Genomic DNA, 20,236 nt, shown 5'->3' with positions numbered 1-20,236 from the left:
TCGGGAAGGTGAGCATCATAGAATGCCAATTTACTAGAAGAAAGTATTCTTGTGTTGAGGGAGTACTTGAGTGGAGGCCCAATGTCTGAAGTACAGTTTTTATCGTATTCTGTTTACTGTTTTTATTTGGGTTCTATTGTCACCCATTTCGTGTTTATTCATGTGATTTGCATATTCTCTTTCCCTCTCCCCCCCCCCAATGTTACATTTTCCAGTGGTTTGTCCATTTTATGAATCTTTTCAAACAATCAACTCCTAGTCTTGATGATTCTTTCTCTTCTTTTTCTGTTTCATTCATTTCTGCTCTAATCTTTATTATTTCTTTATTTCCCCACTGGTGATTGGAGGCTTAGTTTATTGCTCTTTTTCTAATTGCTGAATTTCTTGGTTTAAGGTGTTGATTCTTCCTTTGTTATATGTGCATTTCTTTCTATAAATTGAGATCTGGGTACTGCTCTAGCAGAGATTTGGGTATGCTGTGTTTTCAGTCTTGCTAAATTAGCCTAATTTTATTTCAATTTTTATTTCTTCTGTTAGCAAATAGTTTTAAATAGCAAAAAAAGGTTTGAGTTTCGTGTACTTGATTTTTTTTCTTGATCTTCTTGTTATTTCTAATTTTGTAGCATTGTTAACCATCAAGGTGCTTTCTACTCTTTTGATGTTTTTAAATTTATTTGAGGCTTGCTTTGTGACCTATTATGTGGTGTCTTCTGGAGAACAAGCCCGATGTTCTGGGAATGAGTGTGTAGTATGCTTTTATTGGTTGGGGGAAAGGGTGATTTGCTGTTTGATTTATATATTTTTTCTAGCCTTTGAATTTTAGCTTATTTTTATCTTGTGAAGTGCTTTTTGTAGACAATATATCATATTTTCTTATCTATCTACTTTTTGTAGACAATATATCATATTTTCTTATCTATCTACTGACTGGTGTATTTCATCAGTTTACATTTAGTTTATTGACAGAATGAATTTTGCTGTAATTTTATTGTGGGATTGTTTATTTTCCCTTTTATTGTGGTGCTGCCAATTTCTTTGTTCATATATTTTTCTCTTCTGAGTTAATTTTATTTATAGATGTTCTTTATATTTCCTTCATTACTTTTGGTTTTGTGTTTACTGAATATTATTTTCTTTTTATTTTGATGAGAAGGTTTATTAATTTTCTTTGTGGTTGCCTTGCAATTTCTTTTTATCATCCTAAGTTTAAAGCAAAAATCCTTGGGGACCCAGTGAGTTAAGCACTGGGTTGCTAACTATGATGTAGGCAGTTCAAACCCATCAACTATTCTGCAAGAAAAGATGATGCTGTTTGCTCCCATAAAGATTTACATTCACCCCTCAGGACCAATGAGAGTATCGATACCAGGAGGGTAAGGGGAAGGTGGGAGGAGAAAGGAGGAAGCGATCACAGTGATCTACATATGACCCCCTCCCAGAGGGATGTACAACAGAAAAGTGGGTAAAGGGAGAAAGCAGTCAGTGTAAGATATGAAAAAAAAAGTATAAATTATCAAGGGTTCATGAGGGAGGGAGGTTGGGGGAGGGGAGAAAATGACCAGATACCAAGGGCTTAAGTAGAAAAAAATGTTTTGAAAAAGATGATGGCAACATATGTACAAATATGCTTGACACAATGTATGTATGTATGGATTGTGATAAGAGCTATAAAGAGCCCCCAATAAAATGATTTTTTCAAAAAGAGATTTGCAGTCTTGTAAACCATACAGAGCAGTCTGCACTGCCCTAAAAGTTGCTATGAGTCAGAATCAGCTGGATGGCAGTGGACAGAAGTTTAAAATCATCTGTTCCATCTTAGTACCATTTTCCCTTGCTCTTCATTTGAATGTTCTTTAACTGTACCATTCATTTCTTTGTTTTTTTTAGTTGTTGTCATTCAGTAACATCTCTGGTTCCCTATTTTCAGTCTTGTAGGTTTAATTTCTTTTTTGAAAATCATTGATCTAAGTTGGCTTCCAGGCGATGTTGCCATGTTTTCTATCAAATTGTCATCCGATGTTGATGGTTCTTTGTTCAGCGGACTCCCTTTAGTGTCTGGTTGGCTTGGTCTAACTTTTACAAAGTACCTTAAGTTGTGTTTATCTTGAAATGTCCTGATTTTGCCTTTGTCTTTGAGGAACAGTTTTGTTGGTTGACAATTTATTTTATGAATCTCATCTCATTGTATTTTTGACCTGTAAGGTTTTTGTTTAGAAATCAGAACGTGGGCTTCTTGGTTCTTCTCTTTAGGTAGCATTTTGGTTTTCCTGATCTGCTTTTAGGATTCTTTGTCTTTGATTTTCAAAAGTTTGATTATTGTAAGCCTTAGTGATTTGTTCTTGGGTTTTTTTAGCTAATTGGAGCTCATTAAGCTTCTTAAATTGATATCTTTGTGCTGCCTGACATGAGGGAGATTTGTGTGTGTGTGTGTGTCAACAAATCTTCGACAGTTTTCTGTAAACCTTATTATTTATTTCTACTTCCTGTTCTGGAATCCTGACCATGCAGAAGTTATTCTTCTTGCTAATACCTCACATTATCCCTAGACTGTCTTTATTTTTCCTCATTCTTTGAATGTATAGCTATCAAGGGATTTGCCTTCTATTTTCTTTACTATGCTTCCATCGATTCAACTCCTTTGTCCTTCCATTATATTAAGTATTTCTGATGGTTTAGTGTTCACCTTCTGGATTTATGTTTGCTAGTTTTGCATGGTTTCTAATTGTCAATTTATTTTGTTCCTATGTTTTTCCAAATTTTTCTAGAGGTTTATGTTTTCCTTGATTCTGTCTGTAACTTTCTTGGTTTTTGTCGGTGTTCTCCTTAATCTCCTCTTCTAATTCTGTTGAAAGATTATAAATATAATTCCTTTTAATTCTTTATCAAGTAGTTCCATTACTCTTCCTTCCCCAGGAAGTTATTCTGACCAGGTATAAGGTGACTTTAAAACATTCATAGAAAAATTCCATTACCTTTTAATTCCATTTTTTCTATGATTCTTTTGAAATCCCCTCATATTTTGGTCACTTGCTTAAACCATATTGTCCTATTTCTTTGTGTGAATTGAAAGTTAGTGTTGTCCCTGAGACACTATGGTATTAATTTTATATGATGACTATGTTTGTTTTACTTTGACTTGTGTTTTCTGTGTTGTTATTTGTGTGTTTGTGTGTTATATTCAGATGGGTGCTACTCGGGTCACTGGTTTAGTAACAGGGTGCTCATCAACTGTCTCTGCGTGTGTGGGATAGCAGGTGGATGTGTAGACTCAGGACTCAGTGTTGGCTGCTCTCTGCTGTAATTCAGCAGTGCAGGAATGGGCAATATCACTCATCCATATGTAGCTGGCTAGTGGGGATACAGTCACCAACTCTTGTCAGATGCAGGGAAAAAGAACAAGAGAAAAAAATCATGTGATATGATATGGCAACAGGCATGATTGTGAGCTTCTGACTATGGAAGTGGCAGGCTTGTTTGTGGTCCGTGTCTGTGAGGGTGCGTGTCCCCATCCACAGAGGCAGATGGCACATTCTGTGGGAGCTTGTGCTCCCAGCCACCAGAGAAAGCCAACTAAGGAGGCAGTGGGCGCACAATGTACAATCTTTGAGTGCACCACAAGGAGTGGAGTGGTTGGAGGCTACTGGTAGTGGGAAAGAGGTGCCAGGCTGGAAGGACCATTAGGCAGAGAGCATCACCAGCCACCCAGTAGGCAGGGGTAAGGAGATATGTCTGGGCACTGGGAGACAGTGGGAAAGAGAGAGAGTATGCTCCTCTGGTCTCTGGTACTGGCATAGATGCCAGTGCCCTCTTGGGTGAATGAAGCCAGTTATTTGGTTCATGCTGCAGCTCAATGGCTACAGGATGGGGTATCCAAAGCCCGGTGGCCCCATCTGCCATTTCACAAACCTCAACTTTGGTCCATAAGCTAACTTACTAGGGACTACTGCTAGTGTTTCTATCCCTGTTTACTGGCTTTCTCTGAGTCTCTGGAACTCTTGCTTACTTTCCTACACTTTGCTTCCTTAGATTTAGTTTTTCTGCTCACCTTGCTTCACTCCCTAGTTGTTTAAACTTTGTCTCTGACTTAGTAGGATTTCAGTGATAATTGCCTTCCAATGCTCCTTGTCTGGGAACACTGCATGTTCCAAAATGGCCACACGGTGCTTGACCAGTAGACAGGTCACCCCTTCTACATCTCTTTCATTGTTCATGGGTTCATTCCGTTACTTCTTCTAATCAGTATTGATATAATCTTTATTCTTTCTTTTGATGCTCAGAGTTTCAGGATTGTCATCTGTACCTGTTTCACTTGGCTTCTTGGGGGATTCCATTTGGCAGAGGGGCAGTGTCTTGGGTGTTGCTGTCTTACCTCTACCACTAATGAACTATTTCAAGAGGTGCATAGTAGTCATAGTGGTTTTTAAATATGAGTATGATTGGGGATTTATACATCCTGTACAGGAAATCTCATCACAGACTAGAATTTTCATAGTCATATCTGAAAAATGTTAATAGAGTGTCCTCAGGGAAGCTCTGATCATCACTAAAGTGAATTTGACGTTTGAAAAGACTATTTCATATGAAAATTTTGCATTTAGAGAAGACCAAACCAAAGAGCTGTACATAGAGTTCATCTGTCTATGTATTTGTACTGTGTTGTCTCTTCAATGAAACTTCTGCCAGTCTGACCTACGTACGTAGATAGCTAAAATGTTAGATTAATATTTACTTGATATAGTTTAAAATGCAAGCATTTCCAGCTCGAGTGCAAAGCTGATAGTTTAAAATGAGTTTTAAAGTGTTGTTATAAAATCAAAGAAGTATTCATCAACAAAAATAACAAAATGTGAAGCTATTGTTTCCTGCTGTATCTTCCCATCTCTAGCCCATCTGCACTGTGATTTTCATCATATCAAATGGCAGTTCTTACATCTTTGAGGGACTTTGAAATTTTTCAACAAAATTCTGTAAGGGCAAGATCAGAGCTTTAGGGTAGATGGGATATGGTTACCCAGTGAAATTCTCAGGCTTATTCCTTGCCATCCTTGAAGGGTGATCAGTGCATTATAATGGAAAAATTTCTTGGCCCAACTTTCCTATCCTTTCTCTCAGCAAAGCAGTTTTCAGTTTTCTTAAAACTTTTTTAAGTTTTAACCCCTCATGGTTTCTTGTGTCTTTCAAGAAAATCCATCTTGAATACCCCTTGGGAGTTCCCCCAAATAGTCACTGAAACTTTTGAATTTGCTTCTTTGTCTTAAATTTAGCTTGCCTAGTAGTTGTGATTGGAGATCACTGTTTTTATTGGACATTGTTCTTTGAGGCATTCTATAATAAATCTAGACAAGTGTATTACTGAGAGAACTTGTCTATCAATATCTACTAATAGCAAATACATTTAACTATGTTATGTTGGAATAAACGTGTATATATAAACAGGAATCCTAGTACGAGGACTTTTCTTTTTACCCCTTTATATTTTGAATAATAAATATTGCAGAGATAGAGATTCGATTTTGAAATATTTTAATTCAGAGACTCAGTAGAATATTGTGGCTTTCAAGTATTTTCTTATAGAACAGAACCAACAATTCCTTTTCTAAGACTTGGCATGAAATGTGAACACAAAGTCAGCTTTGGGGAGGTGGAGGATGATCAAAGTACATTTTAACAGAATTTTTAATATAGCTTAGTAGTTGTTAGGAAAAACTATCATATAAAACCATGGCTATCCATCTTATGGCTCTTGATAGGAAAGTGTGATAAAAAATCGGGAGTTTAGCTCAGGAGCAGTTTTTTTCTCAGTAAATTAGGAACGCATTCAAATAACAAATATTAAAATCAGATTTAAAATATTTAGCTGTAGGGCAATCGAAGTAGAACAAGCTGGAACTCCAAATTTTTTAGAGTATTTTATCATCTTACATATTATGTGTGCATCTCTGTTCAAAAAAAGACCATTGAAATTCATGTTAACCAAACCCCAAGCTGTTGCCATTGAGTTGATTCAGACTCCCAACAACCCCAGGTCGCTTTTCTGAGACTGTAATCTGTACTGAGACAGATAGACTTACCTGCCTCCTGTGGAGCACGTGGTTGATGCTTACCCAACGGTGTCACCAGGGCTCCTGGAGGCTCATGTTTAGTGCTTGTGAAATATGATCTTTGATTAGTTATCCTATTTACAACAAAAATTTTATGCTGTGCGACAAGTTTATTAAACTCATAGTCAGCTTCTGCCTAAAGATCCGTCTCTGTTCTTCAATAGGGCAGATTGGAATATTTTGTGTTTTTCTTTCCTTCAATGAAGTTTTAAAATGTGTAGTTTTTTTCACCCTGAGTTTCCTACTTATACACTCATCTTGTCTAGAACAGCTGGTTGGGTTTTCTCCTACTATCTATTCTTCACACACATCCAGCCCACTGTTTGTAGGTGCAGGCTGGCCACATTCCAGGACTTCATCAGTAGTGTTCTTCTGCTGTAAAACTCATCGATAACATTTATAAAACTCCTCAGGAAACCAGATGTAATATCTGCATTTGATCCAAGTCTCAGAAGGCATGTACAATAGTAATGTTCACTGACTTTTAATTTAGCCTGTAGTTTGATGTCATTAATACCTTGTGGCTTCTTCATTTGATTCCCTGCTTTTCAGTTAATGATTTTATGATTACCCAACATTGATGCCCATTTTCTCCTCACGACATCTTAGATTATATGTAGGATTTCTCTTGTGCAAGGTTCTATGAAGCAACTATTGTTATGAGGGTTTTATTATTTTGAAGTGCTATATCAACCTACGAAACTGTCTATGATTAATTGTATGTCATCTCAAGTATAAACTGTCAAGAGTACAATCAATCATCTTACAAACCAAGGATATTTTTTCATGTTGTTTAAGCTTTTTAAAAAAAAATCTATTCCAAGAAATAGTATTTCAATCCACTTATGATATCTTAAGGAAAAGGTTGGATTTGTTAGAATGATAAACACGTATTGGATCAAGAAAGCAGACAGGAGCAGGGGTAGTGCTATAGGCTAGTTGTTGCTTGTCTCTTCTCTCACCCTTGGCTGGCCAGCCTTTCTGTTGTTGTTCTGTCTAAAATCTGGGGAGATTTAGTCTGCTTGGTTACTCAAATGCTTGAATGCCTTTTATACTAGACCACCTAATGTGTGGCTTCCCAGCCTACAAACAAGCTGTCTTTAGATTGAATCCCCATTCCTCCTCCAATGCATGGTCCTTCCTGCACGAAGAACAAGAGTAGGGCAGTTTAGATAGAAAGGGCCATTGGACTTAGCAGCCAAGGGAATGAGGTCAATACATTTCCCCCCAAAGCTGTGTACCCTTCCATCTGCTGGTCGCTCTATCTTTCGGGAGTTAACAAGTAAAGCTCCCAGACTGGGAAATCACAGCTTCCATTGTTTCCGTTTTCTATTTTTCCTATTATTTGTCAATTGATTTCATATGATCACCACCACCATTATCCTGATTCTGATGTCTCCAGATCTCCCAAGATTTCATTCCCCTCGTTCCACTGGACACTCTTAGGCCAAACCACTAATCATGTCATGTTGTTGGTACTTATATTGTAATACTTTATTTTCTGCTACAATTAAAAAAACTATATGGCTAGTCTTCCTTTCTCTCTCTTTGAATGTTGCTGTGCTTTAGATGAAAGTTTACACAGCAAGTTGGTTTCTTGTTGAACACATTTTATACAAATTGTTGTGTAACATTGGTTACAATTTTCACAGTGTTCCAGCTTTCTCACTATTTCCATCCTGGTTTTCGACCTCATCTTTGCATTTTGATAGATGTTGATCATCTGATCATATATAGTTGATTGTTTAAAGGAGTATATTACTCACAGATGGTAGTGTTTATCCAACAAGGAAATCTATTATTCTTTATGCTGAAAGGTGAATTCTAAGAGTAGTTTCAGTGCCAATTTCAAAGGATATTTGAGGGCAATAGTCTCAGGATTCCTCTAGTCTCTTATCAGTCCAATTAAGTCTAGCCTTCTTATAGAAATTATAATTTTGTTCGATATTTTCTCCCATTCTATCCAGAGCTTTTTATTATATTCTTGGTCAGAGAGGTCAGTGGGGGTGGCCAGGCACCATCCAGTTTTTCTGATTTCACATTAGAAGAGACCATGGTTCATGTGGGCTATTCATCCCATAGACTGATTTCTTCTTCGGGTCTTTGGTTTTCTTCATGCATAACAAACTGGATTACATTGAGAAGAATGAGAATTCCAGAGCACTTCGTTTTGCACATGTGGAACCTGAACGTGGACCAAGAGGCAATCATTCAAACAGAACAAGAGACTACTCTGTGGTTTAAAATCAGGAAATGTATGTATCTAGGTTGATTCCTGTTACCATATTTGTTCCAACTGTATGCTGAGCAAATAACCTGAGACACTGGACTATAGGAAGAACACAGCATCAGATTTGGAAGAAGACTTATTAACAACTTTTGATATGTAGTTGACATAACTTTGCTTTCTGGAAGCAAAGAAGACTTGAGGCACTTACTTAGGAAAATCAGAGTACAACCTTCACATGGATTACAGCTCAATATGAAGAAAACAAATCCTCATAACTGGACCAACATCATAATAGGTAGAGAAAAGTTGAAGTTGTCAGGGAACATCATGATAAGTGGAGAAAAGTTGAAGTCAAAGATTTAATTTTGCTTAGACCCAATATCAATGCCAATGGAAGTAGCAGTCAAGAAATCAAAGGATGGAGGTGGTGGGGAGAGCTTCTTGGGGAGTCGCAGCATCAGCACTCTGCTGGCCCAACACCTGTCTCGGTGTCTGCAGCCTCTTCCACTTCCTTCCTGGGCGACGAGAACCAGCGGCCAGAAATCCATCATGTCTATCCTCAAGATGCACCCCAGAGAGATCTTCGACTCCCGTGGAAATCCCACCATTGAGGTTGATCTTTACACTGCCAAAGGGCTCCTCAGAGCTGCCGTGCCCAGTGGGGCTTCAACTGGGATCTGTGAGGCCCTGGAGCTCCAGGACAATGATAAGACCCAGTATCTGGGCAAAGGTGTCTCAAAGGCTGTTGAGCACATCAATAAAACGATTGCGCCTGCCCTGGTTAGCAAGAAGCTGACCGTGACGGAACAGGAAAAGATCGACAAGCTGATGATTGAGATGGGTGGAACTGAGAATAAGTCAAAATTTGGTGCAAATGCCATTCTGGGCGTATCCCTCGCTGTGTGCAAGGCCGGAGCTGTTGAGAAGGGAGTCCCCCTATACCGTCACATTGCTGACTTGGCCGGCAATTCCGAAGTTATCTTGCTAGTTCCTGCTTTCAATGTGATCAACGGTGGCTCCCACGCCGGCAACAAGCTGGCCATGCAGGAGTTCATGATCCTCCCCGTCAGAGCAGTCAACTTCAAGGACGCCATGTGCATTGGGGCCGAGGTGTACCACAACCTGAAAAACGTCATCAATGAAAAACGTCATCAAGGAGAAGTACAGCAAGGATGCCACCAATGTCAGAGATGAAGGTGCATTTGCCCCCAGCATCTTGGAGAACAAACAGCTGCTGAAGAATGCTATTGGGAAAGCTGGTTACACTGACATGATGGTGATTGGCATGGATGTAGCTACCTCTGAGTTCTTCAGGTCTGGGAAATATGACTTAGACTTCAAGTCTCCTGATGACCCCAGCAGGTACATCTCACCTGACCTACTGGCAGACCTGTACAAGTCCTTCATCACGGACTACCCAGTGGTGTCTATCAAAGACCCCTTTGACCAGGATGACTGGGACGCTTGGGCCAAGTTCACTGCCAGTTCAGGGATCCAGGTGGTAGGGGACGATCTCACAGTGACCAACGCGAAGCGAATCGCCAAGGCCGTGGGCAAGAAGTCGTGCAACTGCCTCCTGCTCAGAGTGAACCAGATCGGCTCTGTGACCGAATCTCTGCAGGCGTGCAAGCTGGCCCAGTCCAAAGGGTGGGGCGTCATGGTGTCTCATCGTTCTGGGGAGACGGAGGATACTTTCATTGCTGACCTGGTAGTGGGACTCTGCACTGGACAGATCAAAACTGGTTCGCCATGCCGATCTGAGCGCCTGGCCAAGTACAACCAGATCCTCAGAATTGAAGAGGAGCTGGGCAGCAAGGCCAAGTTCGCTGGCCAGAAGTTCAGAAATCCCCTTGCCAAATAAACTTGGCAGGCAGACCTCTGGTAGTCCCTCCCCTGAGCCTGTCGGTGTTCTCACCGCTTCATTAGAGCTGCCCCTGCAGCCAAGCCAGACTATCTGGACACATGTTGGAAACCCCAGCTTTGTGATCCTGTGACAGCCCCACTTCTCGCCCTTCTCGCGAGCTTCCCACCAAGTGTCCCAGTGTCATCGCGAGGTGTCAACAGGCAACATCCCCAGTGGTTTTGTTTGCAAAATAAACATCAATGACCCCCCCCAAAAAAAAATCAAATTTGCATTGGACAAATCTGCACAAGATCTTTTAAAAATGTTGAAGCACACAAATGTCACTCTGAATATGAAGGTGCACCTAACCCAAGCCGTGGTATATTCCATCGTTTCATATGCTTGTGAAAGCTGGAAAGAATATTGAAAGGACCCATAGTCTGCCAGAAGAACAAACAAATCTGTCTTGAAAGAAGTGCAGTCAGAATGTTTCTTAGAAGCAAGGATGGTGAAACTCCATCTCATGTACTTTGGACATGTTATCAGTAAAATCCAGTCCCTGGAAAGGGACATACATACAACAAGCTTGATAAAGTAGAGGTCAGCAAAAAAAAAAAGAGGAAGCCCATCAACGAGATGAATTGCTACGGTGGCTGCAACAATGAGCTTAAACATAACAATTGTGAGGATGATGAAGGGTTGGGAGATGTTCCGTTCTGTTGCACATTGAGTTAGAGCTGACTGGGTGGCACCTAACAACAAAAGCAACAACATATGGGTTGAATAAGTAATATGGGAGGGAGGGAGGCTATAATCCTACTATACATCTTTTTCAATTTTAAACCACACAGTATTCTCTTGTTCTTTTCAAATTCCTGCCACATGAGCTTAATTAACCATTCCATAATTACCGGTTTTCACAATGTTATTTATAGTTAACTATGATCCACAGAGTTGAAAGCCTTCCTCCATAGTCACTAAAGCACAGGTAAAAGATTTGTTACAGGACAGGGTCCACACTCCTCTTTGCCTCTAGGTGTCAGGATATGGTCCTTGCCTACCTTTATGTCCAACTCACTGGAGCTTCCACCTTACTGATTCTGTTTATCCACACTGCTGCCCTTGTCCTTTTTTGGTCAGTTTAAATATCATCCATGAGAGTTCTAAAGGGCAAAAAAATCCTTGATATATCAAGTTATTGTAGATATTTACAACTAACAAAGCTTTGTTTCTCAGGGGCCTTTCATTGTATAAAACATGATGACTTGATTTTATAAATTGACTACTTTTATTCGTTATAATGTGTAAATGAAATATTTATTGCAGTCAAGATTTGACATTTGTTACCACTACTATTTACGACATCCTGATCAAACACACCTGCTAGCAAAGGCAGATTAAATCCCTTAGTGACTTACAGCCACTGTAGTGCGAGCTCTGTGCTATAATGATTTAAGATTACAGACTTCATTGTAATACTGACTAGAGTTTGAATTCCGATTTCATGGTGTTTATACTTTAGACAAATAGTATTATCTAACTACAAAGTTAAAATAGCAGTTAACATTAGCAGGATGTGTACTGTGTATAAGGAGCCTTGTTGGCATAGTGGTTACTTGATGGGCTGCTAACTGAAAGTTCAGCATTTTGAAACCACCAGCTGTTCCTCCAGAGAAAAACAGCACTTTCTACTCCCATATAGAGAGTTATAGTCTCAGAAACTCACAGGGGCAGTTCTACCCCGCCCTGTAGGGTCCATATGAGTTGGCATCAACTTGATCAGTGAGTTTATTTTTTTTGTTTTGGTGCTATGTACAAAGAACTGTGCTAATCTTTAAGCAAGCATCATTAGCTCAGGTAAACCTCACAATAAGCCAGTGGTGAGTTAGGTGCTATTGCCATTATCAGTTTGTAAGCAGGTAGATAAGATGACTATTTTTAGTTTATATGTAAACACAATTTGCTCATAGAAAAGGTAAGTCAATTTTAACATGTGTTGGTTTGATATATCTGTCATCAAATTAAAAGCTCTATTATAAATGTTAATTATTTCTATAATAAAATAACTAAAGTGTGATTATAGGAACTATGTTGCAATATTAACTTTTCTATTTTTAGGGTTCGGACAGAGGAGCCAAAGGCCAAAATTCCACTTTTAGCAATTTTATTTCAACCGTTAGCCAGAAGAAAGAAGCTGCTGAAAACAGAAGTTCACCTACACATCTTGTTTTCCCTAACATCAAGAATGGTAAAATAAATAAATAAAATAATGTATTATAATTACCGAAAGTGCAAAACTGCCTACATAGCTTGCATGATATTATATTATCAGGCTATTAAAATATATTTTAAAAATCTAATTTTTAGTTTATCAGTATGAGAAAGTATTGGTTTTTAGTGCGAGAAATTCATTAGACATTTAATATATGCATTTTCTGTATTAGGAAAACATTTTTGGAAAAAATATTTTATTCTCTAAGTAGATTATATAGTAGTACACATATTACTGGAATTTTTGAACAAGTAACCCACAACATATGTATGTTTTATATATATTTATACACACACACCGTATTTCCCAAAAAGTAAGATATCCCTGGAAAATAAGACCTACTTACAGTTTTGCCTCTCGCTGAAATATAAGGCATCCCCCAAAAAATAAAACCTCCCCGAAAATAAGGCCCCCCGAAGCTACCATAACTCTGGACTCTGGACCATAGCGGTGGGCGCTGCCGTGCAGCTCACTATGTATGGGCCGCAGCGCAGCCAGAGCAGACTGGAAGTGCGAGGTCTCTTAATAAAACAATAAACAATAAATGTGTACTGTATTCTTCTTCATGGAAAAATAAGAGAATAAGACCTAGCGCATCTTTGGGAGCAAAAATTAATATAAGACACTGTCTTATTTTCAGGGAAATGGTATATATATGGGCACCAGAAAGTCCATGGAAAGATGAAAAGATAATGAAAAATGTCCAAGTGCTTTTTGAAGCACCCCTCCTTGTATGTATTCAAACTACACAAATAAAACATTTAAAGGATGAAATGAAGCTCAAATAAGCCATATTACAAGTTTATTTTTAAAAATCAATGCTTTAATAAAGAGTTTTATCTAATAGTTTTTGTTTTTTAAATTTATCTTGGTGGTACATTGATTTTTAAGATCTGGTGCGAAGTTCAATTTTATTTAGTAGTTGTTTTAAATGACTCATTACCAATAGGGTATACATTGTATATATTGCTGTTGCTGGGTGCTGTCCAGTCAGTTTTGACTCAAAGCAACCCTATGTACAACAGAACAAAGCATCGTCCAGTCCTGCACCATCCTCACAATTGTTCTTATGTTTGAGCCCATTGATGAAGCACTGTGTCAGTCTTATCTTGTCAAAGTCCTTCTTTTTCTCTGCCCCTCCACTTTACCAAGCAAGATGTCCTTCTCTGGGGACTGGGATCTTCTGACAACACGCCCAAAGTACATGAGACAAAGTCAGGCCAACCTTGCCTCAAAGGAGCATTCTGGCCAAGCTTCTTCCTAGACAGATTTGTTGTCCTTTTGGTCATTCATGGTTTTTTTGTTTGTTTGTTTGTTTGTTTGACATGCACTTGTTTATCCCTAAAGATTCCCAAGTCCATTTCAATTTTACTTTTCCTCTCCACCACCCCCTTTTTTTTTAACACTACTTAGACCACTATTTAGATTTGAGGGATAAGGAGTCTGGAGAGTTTTGTTTTTAAAGAAGCACACTCTGTTTATTTACACAGCCCAAATCAAGAAATGAATCAACAGCAATACCCTGCTAGACTTTCCATATATGTGGTTCTCTTTCTCCCCTCTCCCCATCTTTCCCTTTTCCCCCATGGTGCTTTGAATATTCTCTGTCACCACCATAGTTCAAACGCATTAGTTTTTCTTTGGTCTTCTTTATTCAGTGGTCAACTTTCACATGAAATTACCATCACTTAGGTCAGGTACCATATTCCTCAAAGTTAACATCCTTGCTTTTCACCATTTGAAAGAGGGCTTGTGTACCAGATTCACCTAATGCAATGCATCATTTTATCTCTTCACTGCTGCTTCTATGAGCATTGATTGTGGATACAATGGGGGGATTTCAGTGTTTTCTGTGTTTATCATGATGTTACCTATTGGTCCAGTTGTGAACAATTTCATTTTATTTGGGGTGAAAAAAACCAAAATCTCATTATTGGATTGCAACATTTCATTAACTGTGTTTATTATTAAGAAACTCCTTAATTCCTCACTTACGATTAGTTCATTATCCAGCATTTCACATTTATAACAATAGTGAAAACATTACTATCTACTTTGCACAATTATAACATGTGTTTGGCATTCATGAATGCTGAAATGCAAGGCAATAGTAACACTGGCTGTGATGTGCCATTTGGCTGATACTTGCTCTCAGTGCTTGCCAGTTATTTAATAGTGGGATTTGGTGCTTTTTCAGTGAACTCTGGCATGTAGTGATCTTCCTCCATTTTGTGATATGATGTGTTCATCCTCCATTTTCACATAATGCTGGTTTTCACATGATGACCTAGTCTTTGAAACCTAATCACGTTAATAAGTTAGGAATTGGAATACTAAATTCTCAACCCGTTCATAAATTTTTCTGTAATTTTTGCAAAACTTGACTTAAAAATATTCATCTTTCCTACTGTCAGTTATTCTTTCAAACTAATTGAATTTTAACAAATAGATTCAAAGCCTATTGAAAGCTTCATTTTGAAGATTCTATTTCCAGACCCAATGAATTCTCAGACACAGGCATTTTATACAAATTATGCTTAAAATTGTCTTTTTCAGTCACAAAATCTTATAATGATAGAATATTTCTAAATATCCAATTTCAGAAAGCTTTTTCCACAGCATGAATTTCTCTTGAAAAACAATTTTTTTCCATTGTTAGGCTATTTATATTTATTATTTTTAAAGTATCACATAGGCTATAAACTACTAAAACCACTTAAATGAAAGGCCAAGAAATTTGGACTGTCTTACAGAAAAGAAAATAATCCATAACTTGTCTTTGTTTTTTGGTTTTTTGACAACTTATTATTTGAGATAATATTACTCATAAAGAAAAGGTACAAGAATAATGTTATTGCCTTATATTAATGTATATATTACATTTTGTCCCATTGTTTTCTCTCTTACACCTTCCCTCTTCTCTCCTTTCCTTCTATATACACCATAAACACACACACACACACACACACACACACGAAGTAATTTCTGATAAAAATAACTTAATGACTATAGGTAATCCAACTTAGGATGGGTTCCATTCAGACTAAATCGTTTACAATGTAAATTGAATACCTTTTTTCATCTTTGCCATTTCACTATTACTGCTTTTTTATTATGGATATTTTTATAAGTCTAATATTTACTTATCTTTGGGCATTGGGATGAGAATGATGAAATCAGCAAATTACACACTGTTGCATTGTATGTCCACAACTCCCTTATCAGTGTGTCCTATTGAAGTGACTTCTATGTTGCTATGATGTTAGAAATCAGGCCACCGGTATTTCAAATGTCAGCAGAGTCAACCATGATGAATAGGTTTCAGTGCAACTTCTAGACTAAAATCAGACATGGAAGCAGGAATAAACTGAGGGATTAGCCATTGAAAACCTTATGAATAGCAGTGGAACATTGTCAGACATAATGTCGGAAGATAAGCCTCTCAAGTTGAAAGGCACTCAACTTTTTGAAGTCCCCCTTGAATGTGCTGCTTTACCCATGAAGCTATGAAAAAGTTGAAGAATTTTACCAACTTATTTAGATTGAAATTGATCAAACATGTAACTCAAGATGCACTGATAATTATTGGTGACTAGAATGCAAATGTTGGAAATAAAAAGGGGAAAGATCAGTAGTTGGAAAATATGGCCTTGGGAGTAGATATGAAGGTAGACGTTGTATGACAGAATTTTACAAGACCAGTGATTTTTTTTTCATTGAAAACACTTTTTTAGCAACATAATCAGTTACCATGCAGTTGGGACTACACAGATGAAATACACAGAAATCCAAACTATATCTGTGGGAAGACACAATAGAGAAACTCAGCAACCAAAACAAGGCCAGAGGCTGACTGTTGAAAAGACCGTCAATTGCTCATGCGCAGGTTTAAGTTGAAATCAAAGAAAAGTAAAACAAGTACACAGGAGCCAAAATATGACCTTGAGTATATCCCACCTGAATTTTGAGAACAAGATTTGGCTCATTGAACACTAATGACAAGACATCATGACATGTGAGATGACCTCAAGAATATCATCCATGAAGAAAAGGCCAAAGTAGATGTCAGAAGAGACAGACTGGCTCTGGAGCTTAGAGTAGCTAAAGCAAATGGAAGAAATGACCATGTGAAATAGCTCAACAGAAAACTTCAGGGGGCAGCTTTAAAAGACAAAGTAAAATATTATAATCAAATGTGTTAGAAAGCCTAAAAAGAAGAACATGCTCAGGATACCTCAAGCTGGCAAAAAGTTCAAGCCTTGAGTTGTAATATTGAAGGATTTTATGGGAAGAACATTGAATGATGCAGGAAACATCAAGAGAAGGTGGGAAGAACATATAGAGCCACTATTCCAAAGACAACTAGTCAACATTCAACCATTTCAAGAGGCAGCATATGACCAAGGACCAGGGAGTACTGAAGGAAGATGTCCAACCTGCACTGAAGCAACTAGTGAAAAGCAAAGCTCCAGAAATGGAGAGAAAACTAATTGAAATGTTTCAAGAAGCTGACGAAGCACTGGAGACACTCATCTATGCCAAAAAAAAATTTAGGAAGCAGTTTCTTTAATATATGAAAGTAAAAGTTTGTTGAAGATAATTCAAAAATGGCTACAGATATATAGCAATACGGGGCTGCTAGAAATTCAAGCCGTATTCATAAGAGGTTGTGGAATGGGGAGATTATTATTGACGTCACATAGATCTTAGCTGAAAGCAGAAAATTCCAGAAAGATGTTTACTTGTGTTGTATTGATTACTCAAAAGCATTAAACTGTGTGGATAATAGAGAACTATGGATTCATTGTGACAAATGGAAATCCCAGAACTCCTAACTGTGGTCATGTGGAGCCTGTGTATAGATCAAGAGGCAGATGTTCAAACAGAACACAAGAATATTGTATGCTTTAAAATCAGGAAAATCGTGGGTCAGGGCTGCATCCTTTCCCCATGTTTACTCAATCTAGTATGCTTAGCAAATAATTTGAGCAGCTGGACTATATGAAGAAGAACACAGCATCAAGATCGAAGGTGACATAACTTTGCTTGCTGAAAGTGAGGACTTGAAGCACTTGCTGATGAAAATCAAAGACTCCAACCTTTACACTGGATTGCAACTCCGTGTAAAGAAAACCAGAATCCTCGAAACATCATGCTAAATGGATGAAAAATTGAAGTTGTCAGAGATTTCCTTTTATTTCAATTCACAGTCAACATTCATGGAAGCAGCAATCAAGAAATCAAATGATGTGAGAAGACGCTGGGGCTGGAGTTCTTGCCCAGTTGCGCTACCGACCTCGGCACCTCTACCTCTCTCTATGGAAGTCCCCGAGACGCGCCCCAACCACACTATATCAACAATCTCAACGAAAAGATCAAGAAGGATGAGCTGAAGAAGTCCTTGTATGCCATCTTCTCACAGTTTGGCCAGATCTTAGATATCCTGGTGTCCCAGAGCCTTAAGATGAGGGAGGGGTCAAGCCTTTGTCATCTTCAAGGAGGTCAGCAGTGCCACAAACGCCCTGCGGTCCATGCATGGCTTCCCCTTCTACGACAAGCCCATGCGGATCCAGTACGCCAAGACCGACTCGGACATCTCCAAGATGAAGGGCACATTCGTGGGGCGGGACCGCAAGCGGGAGAAGAGGAAGCCCAAGAGCCAGGAGACCCCCTCAGCCAAGAAGGCTGTGCAGGGAGGGGCCACTGCCTCGGGTGGGGGCCGTCCCCGGGCCTGTCCCGGGTATGCCGCCCATGACAGGCTCCCCGCATCATGCACCACATGCCCGGCCAGACGCCCTACAGGAACCCCCCCCCCTCCCCGGCATGATTCCCCGGCCCGGTCTGGCTTCTGGCCAGCCCCTTCCAGGGGCCATTCCTTCACAGCAGCTTATGCTAGGACAGATGCCCCCTGCCAGCTGCTTTCTGAAAACCCGCAGAACCACATCCTGTTCCTCACCAACCTGCCCCAGGAGACCAGCGAGCTCATGCTTTTAAACCAGTTCCCTGGCTTCAAGGAGGTCCGGCTGGTGCCTTGGCAGCACGACATCGCCTTTGTGGAGTTTGACAACGAGGTGCAGGCAGGGGCTGCCCGCGATGCCCTGCAGGGCTTCAAGATCACCCAGAACAATGTCATGAAGATCTTTGCCAAGAAGTAGTGCCTTTTCCCTCTTGCCTGCCCCTGTCTCTGCTCCTGGGGTGCCCTTCCCTGGCACGGCTCAAGACCCTGAAGGTAAGTGCCCCTCAGGGGCCTTGTCTGAGCCACGTGTGAGTGAATGGTCGCTACACAGCATTGTACCCAGAGTCTGTCCCAGACATTGCACCTGGCGCTGGCAGACTGGAATTAAAGTGTTTTTGTGAGGTTTGGTTTTAAAAAAAAAATCAAATGATGTATTGCACTAGATGAACCTGCACAAGACCTTTTAAAATGTCACAGAACAAAGATGTCACTTTGAGGACTAAGGTTCACTTTACCCATTTCATGGTCTTCTCGGTTCCCTTATATGTATGTCAAAGCTGGACATTGAATAAGGAAGACTGTAGAGAAAATGATGCATATGAATTATTGTGTTGCAAAGACTGTTGAAAGGACCATATCAGAAGAACAAACTAATCTGTCTTGGAAGAAGTACAGCCAAAATGCTACTTAGAAGTGAGAATGGCAAGAGTTCATCACACATACTTTGGACATATTATCAGGAGAGGCCATTCCCTACCAAAGGACATCATGCTTGATAAAAGTAGAGTGTCACCGAAAGAGAAGATTCAATAAAATACAGTGGCTCCAACAGTGGTTTCAAGCATAATAATTGTGAAGATTGTTTAAGACCAAAGTGCATTTCGTTCTATCGTATATAAGAATACTGTGCATCAGAACCTAACAACAACATTCTATGTAGTATTACTAATGATAAGATGTACCAAAAAGAAAAAGATGACCATAGTATAGCTCATTGTAACTTCAGTATGTGAACAATCAGGGACCATCTGTATGTAAAAAATCCATTTATCATTCAACTTTCACCAAATTAGTTTTATCCTCCAGTCTAACTCCAACATTCTTTTTATACTTTTTAGTTAGCCTTCTGCTATAAGAGATATCCATACTGCTCCATCTACCTTATATAATCGAGTATAAGACGAGGCACCTAATTTTACCACAAAAAACTGAGGGTGCTTTTTCAGCATAAAAAATGTGCTGCACCTTCCCAACATGATTGCTGAAGACTAACTGACAGTTTCAGGGGGGCAGGGGAGAGGAGGATGAGGGTGGAAAGGTAGTGGTGTTAACAAACCCAGAGACAAGGGAACAACAAGTGATACAAATCGGTGGTGACGAGGGTGTAGGAAGCCTGGTAGGGCGTGATCAAGGGTAATGTAACCAAGAGGAATTACTGAAACCCAAATGAAGAATTGAGCATGATAGTGGGACAAGAGGAAAGTCAAAGGAAATAGAGAAAAGAGCTAGGAGGCAAAGGGCATTTATAGAGGTCTAAATAGAGGCATGTACATATGCAAATATACTTATATATGAGGATGGGGAAATAGATCTATGTGCATCTATTTATAGGTTTAGTATTAAGGTAGCAGAAGGACATTGGGCCTCCACTCAGGTGCTCCCTCAATGCCAGAATACTTTGTTCTATTAAATTGGCATTCTTTGATGCTCACCTTCCTGACACAACTGCTGAAGACAAAGTGGGTGCATAAGCAAATGTGGTGAAGAAAGCTGATGGTACCTGGCTATCAAGGGATATGGCATCTGGGGTCTTAAAAGCTTGAAGGTAAACAAG

The 20,236-nt window shown here is 39.2% G+C and overlaps 1 protein-coding gene and 2 pseudogenes across 1 annotated transcript in view; all 3 read left to right on the top strand.

Moving 5' to 3' along the window:
* HECTD2 (HECT domain E3 ubiquitin protein ligase 2) overlaps positions 1-20,236 on the top strand; it is a 115,651-nt gene that overhangs the window by 14,266 nt on the left and 81,149 nt on the right. The window contains exon 2 of the mRNA XM_004701347.3: positions 12,293-12,422. The gene's annotated coding sequence lies outside the window, so the exon portion shown is untranslated. The remainder of the gene's footprint in view (positions 1-12,292; positions 12,423-20,236) is intronic.
* Positions 8,881-10,192, top strand: LOC101663596 (annotated as a pseudogene).
* On the top strand, positions 17,765-18,601 carry LOC101663905 (annotated as a pseudogene).

This window comes from Echinops telfairi, unplaced genomic scaffold (assembly GCF_000313985.2).
Source record: "Echinops telfairi isolate 266 unplaced genomic scaffold, ASM31398v2 ScPeMD7_70;HRSCAF=299, whole genome shotgun sequence".
NCBI classification, from domain to species: Eukaryota; Metazoa; Chordata; class Mammalia; order Afrosoricida; family Tenrecidae; genus Echinops; species Echinops telfairi.
The sequence above is the reverse complement of the archived record's forward strand: the minus strand, read 5'-3'. Positions and strand labels throughout refer to the sequence as shown.